The 15,953-nt window shown below is 35.4% G+C and overlaps 1 long non-coding RNA gene across 1 annotated transcript in view; it reads right to left on the bottom strand.

The window, feature by feature from the left end:
- Positions 1–846: 846 nt before the first annotated feature.
- The window catches only part of LOC145252573 (uncharacterized), a 60,864-nt gene continuing 45,757 nt past the window's right edge, over positions 847–15,953 (bottom strand). The window contains exon 2 of the long non-coding RNA XR_013863620.1: positions 847–959. This is a non-coding gene — a long non-coding RNA (uncharacterized LOC145252573). The remainder of the gene's footprint in view (positions 960–15,953) is intronic.

Here is a 15,953-nt window from a genome sequence, read left to right as displayed (position 1 = left end):
AAGCAGGAACTTCAATCGTAGGCGTGCCCCTTTTTTTTGCTAAGATTCTTGCAATTTTGTCTATGGACCAACTCATGTTGTGTGTAGTTTCAGTCGCAAAGGAGACCAAAACAAAGAATAGGAAATAACTCAAACTCGCTTGTTCCCTCACCTACGTGATCTAGAACGTTCTCCACGTCTCTCATGAGATCTCAAACGTAATCATGTCTCTATCATGATCATTCTTTCTATAATCCTTTTTTCTCCATTGGTGACGTCACTTTGTGTGTATTTACATCTGCACATCCACGCTATGTTATATTCTTATGGATGGCTGTGCTCTAGATGAGAAATCGATTCTACAACTTCCTGGTCTTTCTTTTTCATCAAATCTTTCTTGGAGTCCACATATTAAATCCGTTGCTCTTCCTGCTTTTCATAAAATCGGTTCTCTCTATCGTTCTGAACACTTTCCCACTCCCGAGGCTATTCTCTATCTTCACAAATCTACTATCAAACCATGTATGGGAGTACTGTTCTGTTGAATCGGTGGCTCATTTGAAGGTTCTTGATAAATTCCATAAACATATTTATAATTTGATTGGTGTGACCATTTCTTCTCTGCGACTCTGTCACAGACGTGATGTTGCTAGTCTCAGTCTTTTCTATAAATACCATTATTGCATGTGTCCTTCATAATTGTCTGATCTATATTATTTATTTGACTCGTAGGGTTTTTAGGTCTCCGTCAATTCGTTGTTTTAATACCTCATCGTAATACAACTTCCTATTCCAGTAGCTTTTTTCCAAGGACTGCAAGATTGTGGAATTGTCTTCCTGCTCACTGTTTTCTTTCTACTTGTAGCCTTGTCTTTTTTTTTTTTTTCAAAACTAAGGTCAATAGGCATCTTCTGTCTTTGCAATAATCAGCTTCCGTTTTTGTTAGCTCCTTACATCAAGGTCCTTGTCTCGAGCGATTTCTATAAAAAAAAATTAAAAATAAATAAACTTTGAAATCATACATCATAACCAAGGTTAAATATCCAGGCTAGGGATCGGGGAAAATGTCTTACCAAAAGAGTCAAGAGGAAATTTAATAAGGTTTTGGTTTAAAAAAAAAAAAAAAAAAGGTCTCTGTGGCAATCTGTTCTGTAATCTTTTGGGTAGCTGGAGTTAGCCATCGTACCAGAACTACAAGTTGCGAGGTTCTAAGTTAGATTCGTAAAAATATGAAAGCAATGTCAAGCTGACCTCTTCCCGTTCAATAAATTTTAAAGAAAAATGAATAATGTTGGTCAAAAATTACATGACAACAGTAGTGGGGCATGGCCCACTGGGGCAGGTTATCTCAATATTCCATAAGAATCTTTCATTTAGTGATACAAGCACCAAAATTGCAGAAAATTCAAGATGGCTGCCAGTTTTCAAGATGGCTGCAGAAGCAAACCTGACAAATTTTAATTTTGGTGATTGTATCACCAAGTGAAAGATTGTTTCGGCAATCTGCCCCACTAAAGACGTTGTTTTAAGTTCTGAAAAATTCTTTTTACATGGCTATTAGGGAGGGGGGATAGTTTTAAGTTTATTTTGGAGAGAAACAACTCACACATAAGAGTGAGAGGAAGAGTAATAGATAGACTAGTATTCTCTTAACTAATTAATTATTTATTAAAGATTAATTAAGTGAACACAGGGAATGTTTTGAATGGCACTCGCCGCCATTTATTGTTTAAGTTCTTTCTTCTTTGTTTAGTAGTAAAAAAAAAAAAATACTTTCTTGTTCTCTTTTTGAAACCGACAAATAGGAGATAGGGATAGACGGACAGATAAATAAATTAATGAAAAAAATAAAAATAAAAAATAGCGGTATAGTTAAAAAAAGAAAAGAAAGAAAGAAAAAGTCGAACAAAATTTAAAACATTCCCGATCAACGCCAGGCATGTATCTCACGTGTATAGTAAACGATTTTGTTTAGTGGCATATCAAACTTTACGGTCATCTATATCTAATGGAGTTTGGTATCCGTCTGTCTGAAGCCGAAACTATACTATTACCGTCTTCTAATGTTCATTTGAGTTTACTATACTATTTCTAAATAGTGTACAATCTTTCACTGATCAATTCAAGGAAACGAGAGGAGTGTAGTATCTGTTTTGTTATCGTAATACTTTCATCCTAAGCATTGACTCCTTCTTTTATGTGTCGGAGGAGGAGGTAATGTAATAGCTATTTTCTTGTCATGATATCACACTCCCAGGCATTAGCTCCTCATTTTGTGTGTGTATGTGGAGGGAACATAATATCTGCTCTGTTATCCTGACACCATCCTCTCGGGCATTACCTCCTCCTTTGTTTTTGCTTTATTGGGAGGGAATGGTGTAGTATTTATTTTTCTCATGATATCATGAGACCATTCTCCCAGGCATCACCTCATCCTTCGAAGGGGTGGTAAAGTATATGTTCGTTCGTCATGATACCATCTTCCAAGGCATTACATCCTCTTTTAAGAGGGGAAATAGTGTAATATATGTTTTTTTTAATCAAAAATATTTCTACCAAAGTGAACATAACGCTAATCTATATCCAGAAAAGTTGATTTTGGCTATCGATAGCTTTAATGCTGACAAATCATTATTTGGTTCTGATCAGCCAATTCTTTTTTTTTTTTTTTTTTTGCCGTCTTCTTAACAAGAAACAGATGTAGTTCGATTTAATTCCTTTCAGAAATTATTTCATCCGTCTGGTAAAATTTTCAACATAATTCTATTTTAAGAAAACTGGAATATACTCCATTTCGCTCATTTTTTTTTTAAAGGGAAACAACTCTTTATTGGCAAATACAGAATTATTTCTTTGATTGGTTTATTTTTTTATCTATTTTTAAAGAGGATGCAAAATCTTATATATATATGTATATATATATATGTATATGTATGTATATGTGTATATATATATGTATATGTATGTATATGTGTATATATATATATGTATATGTGTATATATATATGTATATATATATATGTATATATATATGTATATGTATATATATGTATATATGTATATATATATGTATGTATATATATATATATATATATATATATATATATATATATATATATATATATTAGTTATTTCCACAGCCACCCCGGTTCCCGTCAGATCACTAAAGTTAAGCAACGTTGAGCCTGGTCATTACTAAAACGGGTGTACAAGTTGGAAACTTCAAGCGCTGTATGTAGGAGGACGTCCCTGCAAGAGTTGCAAAAACATAACGTCGCCATCTCTCCTAATGGGGATATACATGCGACTGGGGACCACTTGTGAATTTCATACTCCCATGGAACTTCCTCCTTCGGAAGAAGCCGGTTAAACCCAGGTAGGGTTAATACCGTTTCACACACACACACATCAGTTGAACACACCTGAACTCGGGATTCAAAACCCAAGTCTCTTGCATGTGAGGCGAGTAGTCTGCCACTTGAGCAACCACACTACACGCAAGAAAGTCAATCAACTTATGCAGATCAAGCAAACCGTGGCAAAATCCAACTATGGAATGAACCATACTTCATCTCGAACAAGGTTATATATGTTTCATAAATAAAGGTGAATCTGCGTAGATAATTCTATCATTACATCTTAATTTGCTTCAGTTCGCATCTGTACGTTACATCTCTGCACTGTGTTGCCGTCTATGAACATAAATTATGTTTATATACACACTAAACAATGCTTCAAGCAAACTACATTAATCTTCTATCTTTTTTTTTTTTTTCAATGTCATTCACATAAATTATTAATGAAAGTAAAAATAATCCCGAACAATGCTGGATAGGAACAACAAACCTTATATAATTGAACGCATTGGTCGTTTTACACAGTTTTCAGAATATGTAGACAAAAGATACCAACCTCGATTGCTTGTTTGTTCAAATTTTTGTTTAAGACACAATGAGATGAAAAATAAATTCAATAAAAATTGATCAGTGATAAAAGAAAAAAATATCATTTTGCGCATCAGTATATTTTTTAATTTGTTTTCTCTTTTGTAAACTTTATTGTCAGCCATTTTTATTGCTTTAGTACAACATTAAAAGCAAGTAAAAAGATTTTAGTGGGAAAAACATACAAATTAAAATCTATGATAAAAAAAATATCTGTGTTAGATATATATATATATATATATATATTTTACATAGGCATCACCACTTATCAAGGCCCAAAGGCCACTCGAGGATAAGGGCTAAAGAGTGTACAGGTGTACAGTAGCCAATTAGACAATATAGTAATCGTTAGTAATGGAAATTCAGTAAATTTGTTAACTTAAGTGGAACGGCTCATCAAGAACTTGTTTACGTTGGACTTGAAAGCAACCATATTGTAGTCAGCTGGGAAGCAGGCAAACAGAAGCAAATTCCATAGGCGTGCAGTTTATAAGAAAGAAACTCTGTTCATGGAATATACGTTTAGGTTTAGACACAGATAAAGAGTGGGGGAAATTATTGATAGTGTTTTCAGTTAGACGAGTGTTTCTCATAAAAGTTTGACGAGGGGGGACCATAGATTGGAGCTCAGAACTACTGTTCTCATCTTGAGTGTGATTTTCGCAATGTTTCAGTCGATATAACCTCCGACCTTCTTCAGGTGTATCTTGTTGAACTCGGGACCTGTGGCGCAGTGGTTAGAGAACTTGGAAAAATCAATTATAAAAAGTGATATTCTCCTGAAGATTAAAGATTCAATCATGTGTGTGCGACCAAAAATACAATTGTGAATTACTTAGGACCTCTATCCAGTCATGGCTGATGGAACAAGAGCATGCTACTCCCGTGAAGTAAATAAAGGGTTCCGCTTGAAATTCCGTCCAAATTCCCGAGTTCGACAGAAACATTCCCGAGTTTGACTAGATGCCATTCTCTACCTATATAAAAGCAAGGTACAGCCAACGATGGAGTACTGTTGTCACATCTGGACAGGAGCTTCTAGAAGCAGCTTATCCTGTCTTGACAGAGTTCAAAATAGACTTCGTAGCTTAGTGCGGGATGCCCTTTTCTCTTCCCTGCAACCTCTTTCCCACAGAAGAGGCGTTGCGAATTTGTCTCTGCTTTATCTTTATTTTCATGGCAAGTGCTCAGCCGAGCTTCAATCTATGGTCCCCCTTTGCTAAACTTTCACAAAAAACACTTGTCTAGCCAAAACCACTATCAATAATTTCCCACACTCTTTATCTGTGCCTAAACCTAAATGTAGATTCCATGAACAAAGCTTCTTTCTTAGAACTGCATGCCTGTGGAACTCTCTTCCGACTGCCTGCTTTCCAGCTGACTACAATTTGATTGTCTTCAAGTCCAACGTAAACAAGTTCTTGATGGACCGTTCCCCTAAGTAATCCAATTTACAAAATTCCCACTACTTATGTTTACTACGCTATAATCCCATTGATTGATGTGTACCCATTGACCCTTATCCTCAAGTGGCCTCTGGGCATTGATAAGTGGTGATTCCTGTGTAAAAAAAAAAAAAAAGATACACCTGAAGAAGGTCGGAGGTTATATCGACTGAAACGTTGTGAAAATCATACTCAAGATGAGAACAGTAGTCCGATGAATCCAAATATTACGAATAACCAATCCTCATCTCAAAGATTCAGAAACATTTGTGTTAGATATGTTTTTAAAGATTTAGAGAGATTGGTACTTAATTTTTCTGGTTATTCCTCCTCCTCCTCCTCCTCCTCCTCCTCCTCCTCCTCCTCCTCCTCCTCATCCTCCTCCACTCTTTTTACTTATTATTATTTTTTTTATTTTCTTTCTTTTATTGTTCCTATTTACTTTCCTCTCCACGAGGGCAGAGTTAGACACAAGGTCGGGTTTTAATATGGGGGAAAATCCAGCTTCCCAAATAAACAAAAAATTAAAATTGCCTCAGTCATGAAGGATTTCTCCTCCACTGACCAAGGACAGAAAAAGTGAAGTGTAGTATCAGAACAGATAGTACACTCTCTTCCAGGCCAAAAGTTTGGTTGTTATATTCACTGGACTTCTTCCGTGGTTCATTGGAAAGATATTAAAAAAAAGGAGAAATGCTATTTTCTGGCACCATATTTTTGCGTATCTTCTACTGTTGTAGTATTATCTCTATTTAGATCACAAAGAACACTTCAGGTAAGTTTTCCTTCTTTTTTTTTTTTATAAGAGAATCACCACTTACCAAGCATGAAAGCCATTTGAGGATAAAGATTACCGAGTGTACGGTGGTCAGTGGGACAACAGCCTAATAATCGTTAGTGGTAGAAATTGGGTATAATCTGATTATTTAAGGGGACAGCTCAACAAGAATTTGTTTGCGTTGGACTTAAAAACGACCATATTGTAGTCAGCTGGAAAGCAGGCCAGCGGAACAGAGTTCCACATGCGAGGAGTTCTAAGAAAGAAACTTTGTTCATGGAATTTGCGTACAGATCTAGACAGATAGAGAGTGGAGAAAATTACTGACATTAGCTGCAGATAGTCGAGTGCTTTTGTGAAAGTTTGACAGGGGGGGGCATAGATTGGAGATCAGATGAGCACTTGCCATGAAAATAATGATAGAGCAGAGATAGGCTCGCAATGGGTGAAAGAGGTAGCAGGGAGGAGAAAAGGGTATTACCTACTCGGTTTTGAAGCCGGTTTTAAACGTTGTCAAGGCAGGATAGGGTGCTCTGAGCAGCTCCTGCTCCGATGTGACAACAGTACTCCCTTTTAGGATGTATCTGGCTCTTATACAGGTAGAGGATTTAGTCTGGAGCGGTAGAATGATGCAACTATTTTTCCGGCAACTTTGGCAACAGATTTGATGAAAGTCTTCCATTTCATTTGAGTGTATACTGATAGAATGATTAGAAAAGGCGATTTCACCAAATGTTCATGAGTAAAAATATCTAAGAATAAATATCTAACATAACAGGTTGAACTTCAAGATTACTGTACTAATATGGTATGTTGGGTTAGGATAATTTATGAAGAAAGTAGAATTTTCCGCTTTAAATGTTCCAAAGATATGACGTAACAGAACAGGAAGTCTGGAATAAGACGTGGTAAATAATTTAGTTGAAACTTACTTCTCGCTTTTTTTGTCTGTAAGAGACCAGATATGTTTTTAGAACTTAAAAATATGCGTGTCAGTTATGAAAGAGGGGATATACATTAGAAAGCAAGTGTCGTGTCAAAGGAAATGATGTAAGAGGACAGAAAGTCGAGAGTAAGACGTGGCAAATAAGTTAGTCTGATCTGACTTCTTGGTTTTTGTCTATAAGGAAGACGTTTTTTTGTTCCTCTTCCCTCCATGCAATACCGTATTCTATAAAGACATTAGAAAACAGAATAATAAAATTAAAAAAAAAAAAACGAAAGAAAATAGCTTATAACTGGATTCGGCATTAAATAACCCACAAAGGGTTGATATGCCGTTAAACAAAAATAAAAAGAAAAGAAAATAGCTTACCCCCCCATCTCTCTCTCTCTTTCTCTCTCTCTCTCTCTCTCTCTCTCTCTCTCTCTCTCTCTCTCTCTCTCTTAACAACCATATTTCTATGTGAAATATAAGTTCAGCAATGGTTTGGCTTTTCTGACTTGTTTTACAAATATGCAAAATGTTATGCAGTACAGTAGAACCCCAGGATACGTTTTTTTTTTCAGGTTACGATATAGAATACGATGTTTTTTTCTGGCCCCTGGTTACGGTATTTGCCCCGCCTTATGGTGTTACTTATAATGTTATTTGATTATATACATGTGCATTATATACTGTACTGTATTTTGTTACTAATTTTTTAATGCCGTATCCAGGGGTTCTACCGTGATTGGTTGAGTTAAAGAATATATTCTTTCATCCTGTCCACCAACTTTGGTACAGAGCTCTGTTGGCAAGATGCTTTCTTAGATAATTAGAGAAAACACCCTTAATTAGATTCCCTCCTGTTCGTGTTGAACGATCCTGGTTCCCCCTGCCCTTTGTAGTAAGACTAGTCCATTTATCTTCTGATGTTATAGCATGAACAGTAATTGACAAGGCAAAAATCGAAGAGAGTAGAAGGAAAAGGGGGTGCTAGAAGGTGGAGGAGATATGGGAGAAAAAAAAAGCACTGTAACGATTCAAGAAAAAGGGACTGGAACACATAGCAGAATTAAAGGTTATAGTCAGCTAACGTACCTCCTAACTTCCGGCCTGGTTGCTACCGGAAGCGGTGAGAAGGCAAATCAGTTCCTTCGCTTACATTGTTCTTCAGTGTTTCTATCGTGAAGAGAGTTATTCAAATAAAAGAAAAGAAAACGCACACCACTGAAAAGTGTAGCAGAAACAAATAGAACTCTTTTCTTGTGCGTCAGTGCCTCCCCTGACTGTGCGATATGGCACATACTGACCAATCAGAGGCATAGCGCAGGGATCTTCCTTACCCCCTTAAGGAACTATAACTGCTTCCGTCCCGGACAAGAAAAACTCTTTCCCTTTTCCAGCGAGACGTCAAAGAGAGCGGACCTCTCTCTCTCTCTCTCTCTCTCTCTCTCTCTCTCTCTCTCTCTCTCTCTCTCTCTCTCTCTGTGCCTACATCGGTATCGGCGGTCCCCACTTGGGAATAACTACCGGGCAAAGGCAGACGAGTTCTATCCCAGCTATATCTAAATGGCATCTTGCCTTACTTCAATAAACCTTTTCCTTGCAAGTTTTACGAAGTCGTTTGTTCATTTATTCAGTAGCTTGTGTTGAAATATTCATTTTATTAGAGAGTGCCCGAAAAGCATTTAACTCAACTCCCTAAAAAGTATACAATAAAAATTAACAAAATCATACAGGTAAAAATTAACAAAATCATACAATAAAAATTAACAGAATCGTACAGGTAAAAAATAACAAAATTATTCTTTATTTGCACTTTGAATAACGAAATTTAAAAAAATAAATGTTTGCATTTTATTTGAAATTTTATAAGAAATATATGTTTATGAGATTATAAAGATAAAAGTTTTTTTTTTTTATTATTTTAAAAATAAAAGTTTTTTATTTGAATCTATATAATAAATATATGTTTATGAAAGTATAAATACAAAATTATTAAAATCAAAATAACAAAATTTCAAACATCATAAAAACAGATCCAATACATAAGAACAGTTTTAAAAGATTTGAAGTATTTTCAATAATTCTCTAAAAAAAAAAAAAATAAAGCGCAAAAAGTGTTTTCAATAATTCTTTAAAAAAAAATAATAATACTAATTTCAATAATTCTTAATTAAAATGAGACCGAAAAAAACTTTTCAATGATTATTAAATAAATTAAAAAAAAAGAGTACATGATCAGGGGAGATATAGCTGTGAGAGAGAAATAAAAGCGAAGGAACTGATTTGCCTTGTCACCACTTCCGCTAGTAGCCACGCCGGAAGTTAGGAATTAAAATAGTAAAAAAATAATCAATTAAAATTTGTTATGCTCTGACAACTGTGTAAGTGTTGGATAGACTTACCTATGAATGAACTCTTTACATCTAATGAATACTGCTACACATTCAGAGCAAAAGTGAGTGACCACAGAACGGTGCCGGTAAAATCCCTTCAAAGCGTATTGAGGTTATATGAGAAAATAAAGCTGTGTACGCATTACAAATATTTCTTTTCTGTTTCTTATGTTAGTACATTAGGGGTCATTTCAAGTTTATTGTACCCATCTGAACTAGAGAAAATCATGATTAAAATGTGTATGTCTTGTGTAAATAGCTAAGGAAGAATATGAAATATGGCGGACGCTCAGTAGACGTTCAGTAGACCGACGGGTGATCAAAATGTCAGATCGATCGCACTGGAAAATACTAATAATAACTAACCAGGCTCAATGTTGCTTAACTTCAGTGATCTGACGAGAACCGGTGTATCAACGTGATTATGCCGTACTGTTGATTTTATATGCCGTGCCTTTCTACTTGTGCGGCAATAAAACTTCTCAAATGCACTTGTGATGTTAGACTGTATAAGGTGTTGACTTTGATCAAAATCGCCTGTTCCTTCTTTCATCGAATTTTTCCATCGTCGATTATCAATATTTTTTGAAGACATTCTGATACAAAATCTATCAGAAAACACTGCCAGATACATAAAGTAAATTTGCGTGAAATTTCATAAAAATCGGCTTAGCCGTTTCAAAGTCTATAGGGAACTCTCTCTCTCTCTCTCACTCACACAAAGTTCTTTTTACATAATAGTATATTTTTTTTTTCACAGCCAAACAACCTCGCAGCTCACAAGAGCTATGGCAGCCAACAAACCAGAAGTCCAAGACTCGAGTTTCGCCTTCATTTGGGCTCATCAGTTAGAGATATCTGAACTCAAGATTCAGAACCCAAGCCTCTCGCATGCGAAGCGAGCACTCAGCCATATGAGCAAATGTGCCACACCCAAGAAAGTCTATTAACAAACACAGATCAAGCAAACCACAATGAAACCTGACTATGGAATGGACCTATTTCATCTCAAACAAGAGATGTGGTCATCCAACCAAGTTATAACCTAAGCCGATGTCTCACAAGTAGGAGTTTGGCCAAAAATGGTGATATATATATATATATATATATATATATATATATATATATATATATATATATATATATACTGGTAGCCAAATTGAATATTAAAATGCTCATATCTTTGGTTCTATGGGACGAAACTACATGAAAATTTGCAGGCTTTTTGAAGATTATAATACTATTTTATGGTTAAAATTTTATGACAATTGGTAAAAAGAACCCTATATTTTCAAACCATTAAAATATTCCCAAATTTTCCTACATTTGTATATATAGTGTCCTGCAGGCCAGCTTCGGTTTTGCTGCTTCGGTTGTCTCCCCTGTGGCCTTACCAGGCCACTAATTGTGTGTATATTGTAAATAAACTATACAAGTTGACCCATTTAAATACCTGAGGCCCATTATTTGGTGCAATACTCTATTTACCTTGGACATTTTACTAAGTAATTAACACCTGAACTCCCGGCATAAGATTGGGTGTGTGGGGGGGAGGGAGGGGTTGACCTTTCTTTCTTCTAGCTTTAGAGTTTCTGTATACAATTAATGTTGGTTCACGTCTTGCCTTTGGGTCGTCTTCAGGTTGAGACGAGTATTATTCTTTATTCTACTCTCTCTCTCTCTCTCTCTCTCTCTCTCTCTCTCTCTCTCTCTCTCTCTCTCTCTGTATATATATATATATATATATATATATATATATATATATATATATATATATATATACTGGATGATTTACCTGGCATTGCCCAGACATCTTTATTTTCATTTTTGCCCCCATCTTTTTTAAACTGTCTTCTTTTGCTATGACATCGTATATGACGTATATTACACACACACACACACACACACACACACACACACACACACACACATATATATATATAAAAAGATTTATATGGGTACAAAATTTTATAACGGATTTAAATAGCACTGGGGCAAATGCCATTATTAAAATTGAGGACTTTTTTTTTTTTTTTTGACGTTTAATCAAGAAACACTACAAAGTCTAAAATAAATCTCCAAAACATGTAGTTCCCCCTTCATTCAGTTCAAATAATTTTGAACTACATGTTTTGGAGATTGATTTTAGACTTTGTAGTGTTTCTTGATTAAACGTCAAAAAAAAAAAAAAAAAAAAGTCCTCAATTTTAATAATGGCATTTGCCCAAGTGCTATTTAAATCCGTTATATATATATATATATATATATATATATGTTGTGGTGGCAACCACTTATTTGCATATGCGAATAACATAACACTATAAATGGCAAGCCTAGGTTGGCCTTGGTGTGTCTTACTCAAATGCCACCAGAAGTGACGCCGAAGAGCATACATGTCCTCCCACCAAGACTCTCTGACTCGACACCGTCATTTGTACATATTGTAAATATACCTTTTCTTTAATACACTTATTATTGCGTTATCTTGTTGTTTGCGTCTTCATTGTATTTCCTTACTAATTATTGTTCAACCTTGCAACCACAACAATATATATTGGCAGCAAGTCATTATTCAAGCACATCTGATTGAACACGACAGAGTTATTCTTTTTTCCGATTTTTCTGGATATCTTTCCGATTCGCAGAGTGGTCTTTTTTATTTCAGTCGGCATGTTGTATAAAATGGCGCCCAAAAGTTGTTGTTCAGCCATATTCTACTCAAGCGCTTTCTATCGGTGTGTCCAATTATCATCAAGAGCGATTGTCGTTGTTATAGTTTTCTTTTCTTTTTTTCCTTTGAGGCTTGGTGTATTTATATATATTTTTTATTATTGGTTAAATTTTGGTGCAGGATGGTTAGGGGGGAATTATTTTTATTTTTAATTTCGATTTTCCTATTTTATAGTTTATTGTTTTAGTTTCTTTTTAGTTTTAAATACTGTTAGTATATTTGTCCGGTGTTAACTGAGATCTATAATACGAAATCTGGACAAATTAAAATATCATATTTAAGCGTATTTTATGCCCAGGAAAACCGCCCATCCTCATCCTCGCTAGTATATATATATATATATATATATATATATATAAGAGCAAACAGTTAATAAAACATGTTAAAAAACACTGTGAAAAAGAGTTAAAAACATATTTAATCTGAAAAGGAAACACTTGATAAGTGGATAGTCCTTAATCCACTGAGTTTCGAAGAAATACTTTCCTTCTCATCAGAGGGTAGGAATTAGCAAAATGCGGGATCGGATTTTGCATACAAAAGTATTTGATGAAACTGCAAGTAAGTCAAAGATCTTACTTGATCACAAAAAATGAAGCAGAGGGAATAAGGTGAAGAAAAAGGTGATTACACGTGAATGGATAGTATGGTGAAAGGTAAATTATCCAGTGATGGTAAAATCCAAAAATATCACCCCAAGAAAGTTAATTGAATTTCCATTTGCACAAGTAAAATCCAAGGAAATCACGTAATTGGAAGATGGTTCAAAATAATCTAAAAGGCCGGAATCCATGGAATAATTCACAAATAGTTACAAGGAAAAGGGGGAAAATTCCAATAATATTAATAAAAGAAAAAAAGATATGCTTTTCATACGGCTGCCGAGACATAATGTAAATAAGAAAGATCAGGGAAGAAGAAGAGGAAAAAAAATTAAATGGTGACAGAATTAAATATAAAATAGAAAAGCAAATGTCAAAATGACCCAGACAAAAAGATGCTAAAAGGCGCGAAAAAAAATATAGGGCAAAAAAATAGGTCAACTGAAATGTACACGTTATTAGTTAAGAAAATGTCAGCTCATATTGTATATAAGCTCTTGAGAAGTTGTCTGCGACGTCTGTAATTCTTCAATAGTATGGGCTACGGTACAGTTGTTGTAGACATATTGCAGATCAATGATTCAAGTGTGGTTTGTACGTGTTCTGGCCCTGATGTGGGTAATATTAAAAAAAGTGCCGTCTATTTGGTATCATAGTGCTATTTTGGGGTTGTTTTCCGGGAGTTCATGTTGCATTGCTACCAGATAGATAAAATGTTGGGGCAAGCACACAACCTTGTTTATATATATATATATATATATATATATATATATATATATATATATACACACTGTATACTATATAACTTTTTTATGAGCAACTGACAAATTCTTGCCGTCCAATAAGGCACCCCCTGCTTCGTTACAAGGATGAATTAAAAGAAGCAATGTAGAATTTCTCTGAACTCCTAGGAGAGTGTACCAAGAGATCGCATCAAATGGAGGAAGGTGTGTTTTCTAGGGACCAGAGAATTTGAACATAACTGCCTTCATCATAGGGACACCCTTCGTGCAAATATGAAAGCAAAGCACCAGAAAATCCACCAAAAATTGAGTATGTATGCCACTGTGGTTTCAAAGTACACACCAAAGCAGGGTTCTCTGTTCACTCGAGAAGGCATCTGTGACCGACAAGCATATGTAAGTTCGCCATCTGAGGAGGGAGGAGAGTGGCGAACGTCTGGAGGATTGTAATTATACATACAGTGTCACAGAGCTTAGGAGCTGCTGAAAATTGCATACTGAATCTTCATTCATCATCATCGATGAGAGAATCCACCATATATACTGTGAGGAGGATATCTAAAATGTGTGGTCAAATGGTCTTTTATACAGTCACTTTCGTGTGTTTCGCGTTATATGCTCTTTTCCTGTTTTAACTGGAACTTGTGGCCCTGTCGGTGGGGCATTAGAATACGCCAACTGCCTCCCCCCCCCCTGCAGAGGGTAAAAGTCCCTCAATGGGGGTCCTGGATATGACCTTAAACTATATCCAGTGGTGAGGCCTCAGCTTGTGGGCTTTGGGGAGTGTGGAGCCACCCTTTAATTACCATTGCTCCCAGGTCCACTCTGACCTGGAGTGGTAGTACCTGTTAGGGTCCCAACTATGGGTTAAATAGAAACCGACATGAAAACAACAAGTATATTCTATTAAAAAAAATTTTCTTCAAAATCTTTGGATTCGGCATTAAATAACCTGAAAAGGGTTGATATGCCGTAAAACAAAAACAACCAACCAACCAACCAACTGGCACTTGTCTTTGTGGCAATAATTAAATATTTGTAGTCTCTGTTCATCATCATTATGCGTTTTGTGCTTACCTAGCACAGGTGAAGGCTAAACCCAGAGACATTCTACCACAAGGGTCTGGCTTATTTATGAACCTGACCTTTGAGATATGGTTTAGTTCGGAGCAAGGAGACCACCCTCCAAGGCGAACCAAGTGTTTACTAACCTGATTGGACGAGTTGCAATTCATATTACATTCCTGAACCAAAATGTTTGTGGATCAAAATATTTTTTTCCATTGCAATTTGTTTAAATCCAATGAATTCGTTTGCCTGCCTCAAAAACATTTATATATTTTATTTAGTCCATACTGTTAGCTCAAAATTATAAGGAAATTATTTCTTTTGGCCCATATTCTGGTTATCTCCCTTGAATCATTAGTAGCCAACGAGAGAATGCACTACTCAGAAGTTAAGAATGACTTGCTATACACATGTTTTAAATTCAAAACAATGCTTCTCTTCTTTTCTTTCCGAGCCTCCGAAGTCCATGGAGTTGCTGTGAGCTGCAGGCCATCTTCCTGTGGTTTTCACAACTATGCTATCTCCGTCAAAACTCTTTAATGGTAACAGTACAAAAGATTCCCTCTCTTTTGTTCACAGACGAGAATAACAGAATGAGATTCCACATTTCGAATGATAGTAAAAGCCCAATAAATAATAAAACAAATAAACATAATCTAATATATATATAAAGCGCTATGTCTGTCTGTCTGTCTGTCTGTCTCCATATTTTCAAACTCTATCTCTTCGAAAACTAAAAGTCGCAGAGCAGCACTAGGGACCTCAAATGATTTGATTTTTTTATGGACCATTCTTTCATGGGTCTTTAACCGGTTAAAATAGTTTTTAAGGGGTCAAAAATGAGTCAAAATTGAAAAAATCGTTAAACATTTCGTACATTCATTTTAGCTTATTTTTTTATTTTTGATCAGTTTATATGCGTATCACGTTAGTACAGTGGTAACGTCACCAGCTTTGAATGCTACAGTTTTGCTTTTGGTTTTCGATTCTAGCAAATACTTTTTATTTTACTTTTGAAATCACGACTCTTTAATAATATATACGAAATCTGAACAAATTAAAATATCATATTTAAGCATATTTTACGACCAGGCAAAGTCGCCCCTCCTCCTGTTAATGACTATTGATGATGTCTTGATATTGGCAAGTGTTGTGTTAGTAAAAAGACGACCCGATGGTTGAAACGAACAAACTTTATAAGATAATATCGACCATCATTGCATTTTTCATTGTACCGTTATGTTTTTTGTATTATTTGGATTCTTCAGACTACTGCTCTCATATTGAATGTTATTTTCAAAACGTTTCAGTCGATGTAACCTCCGACCTTCTTCAGGTG

This window comes from Euprymna scolopes, chromosome 29 (assembly GCF_053919585.1).
Source record: "Euprymna scolopes isolate OS-2025 chromosome 29, ASM5391958v1, whole genome shotgun sequence".
Lineage (NCBI taxonomy): Eukaryota > Metazoa > Mollusca > Cephalopoda > Sepiida > Sepiolidae > Euprymna > Euprymna scolopes.
This window is presented reverse-complemented; position numbering and strand designations above follow the sequence as displayed.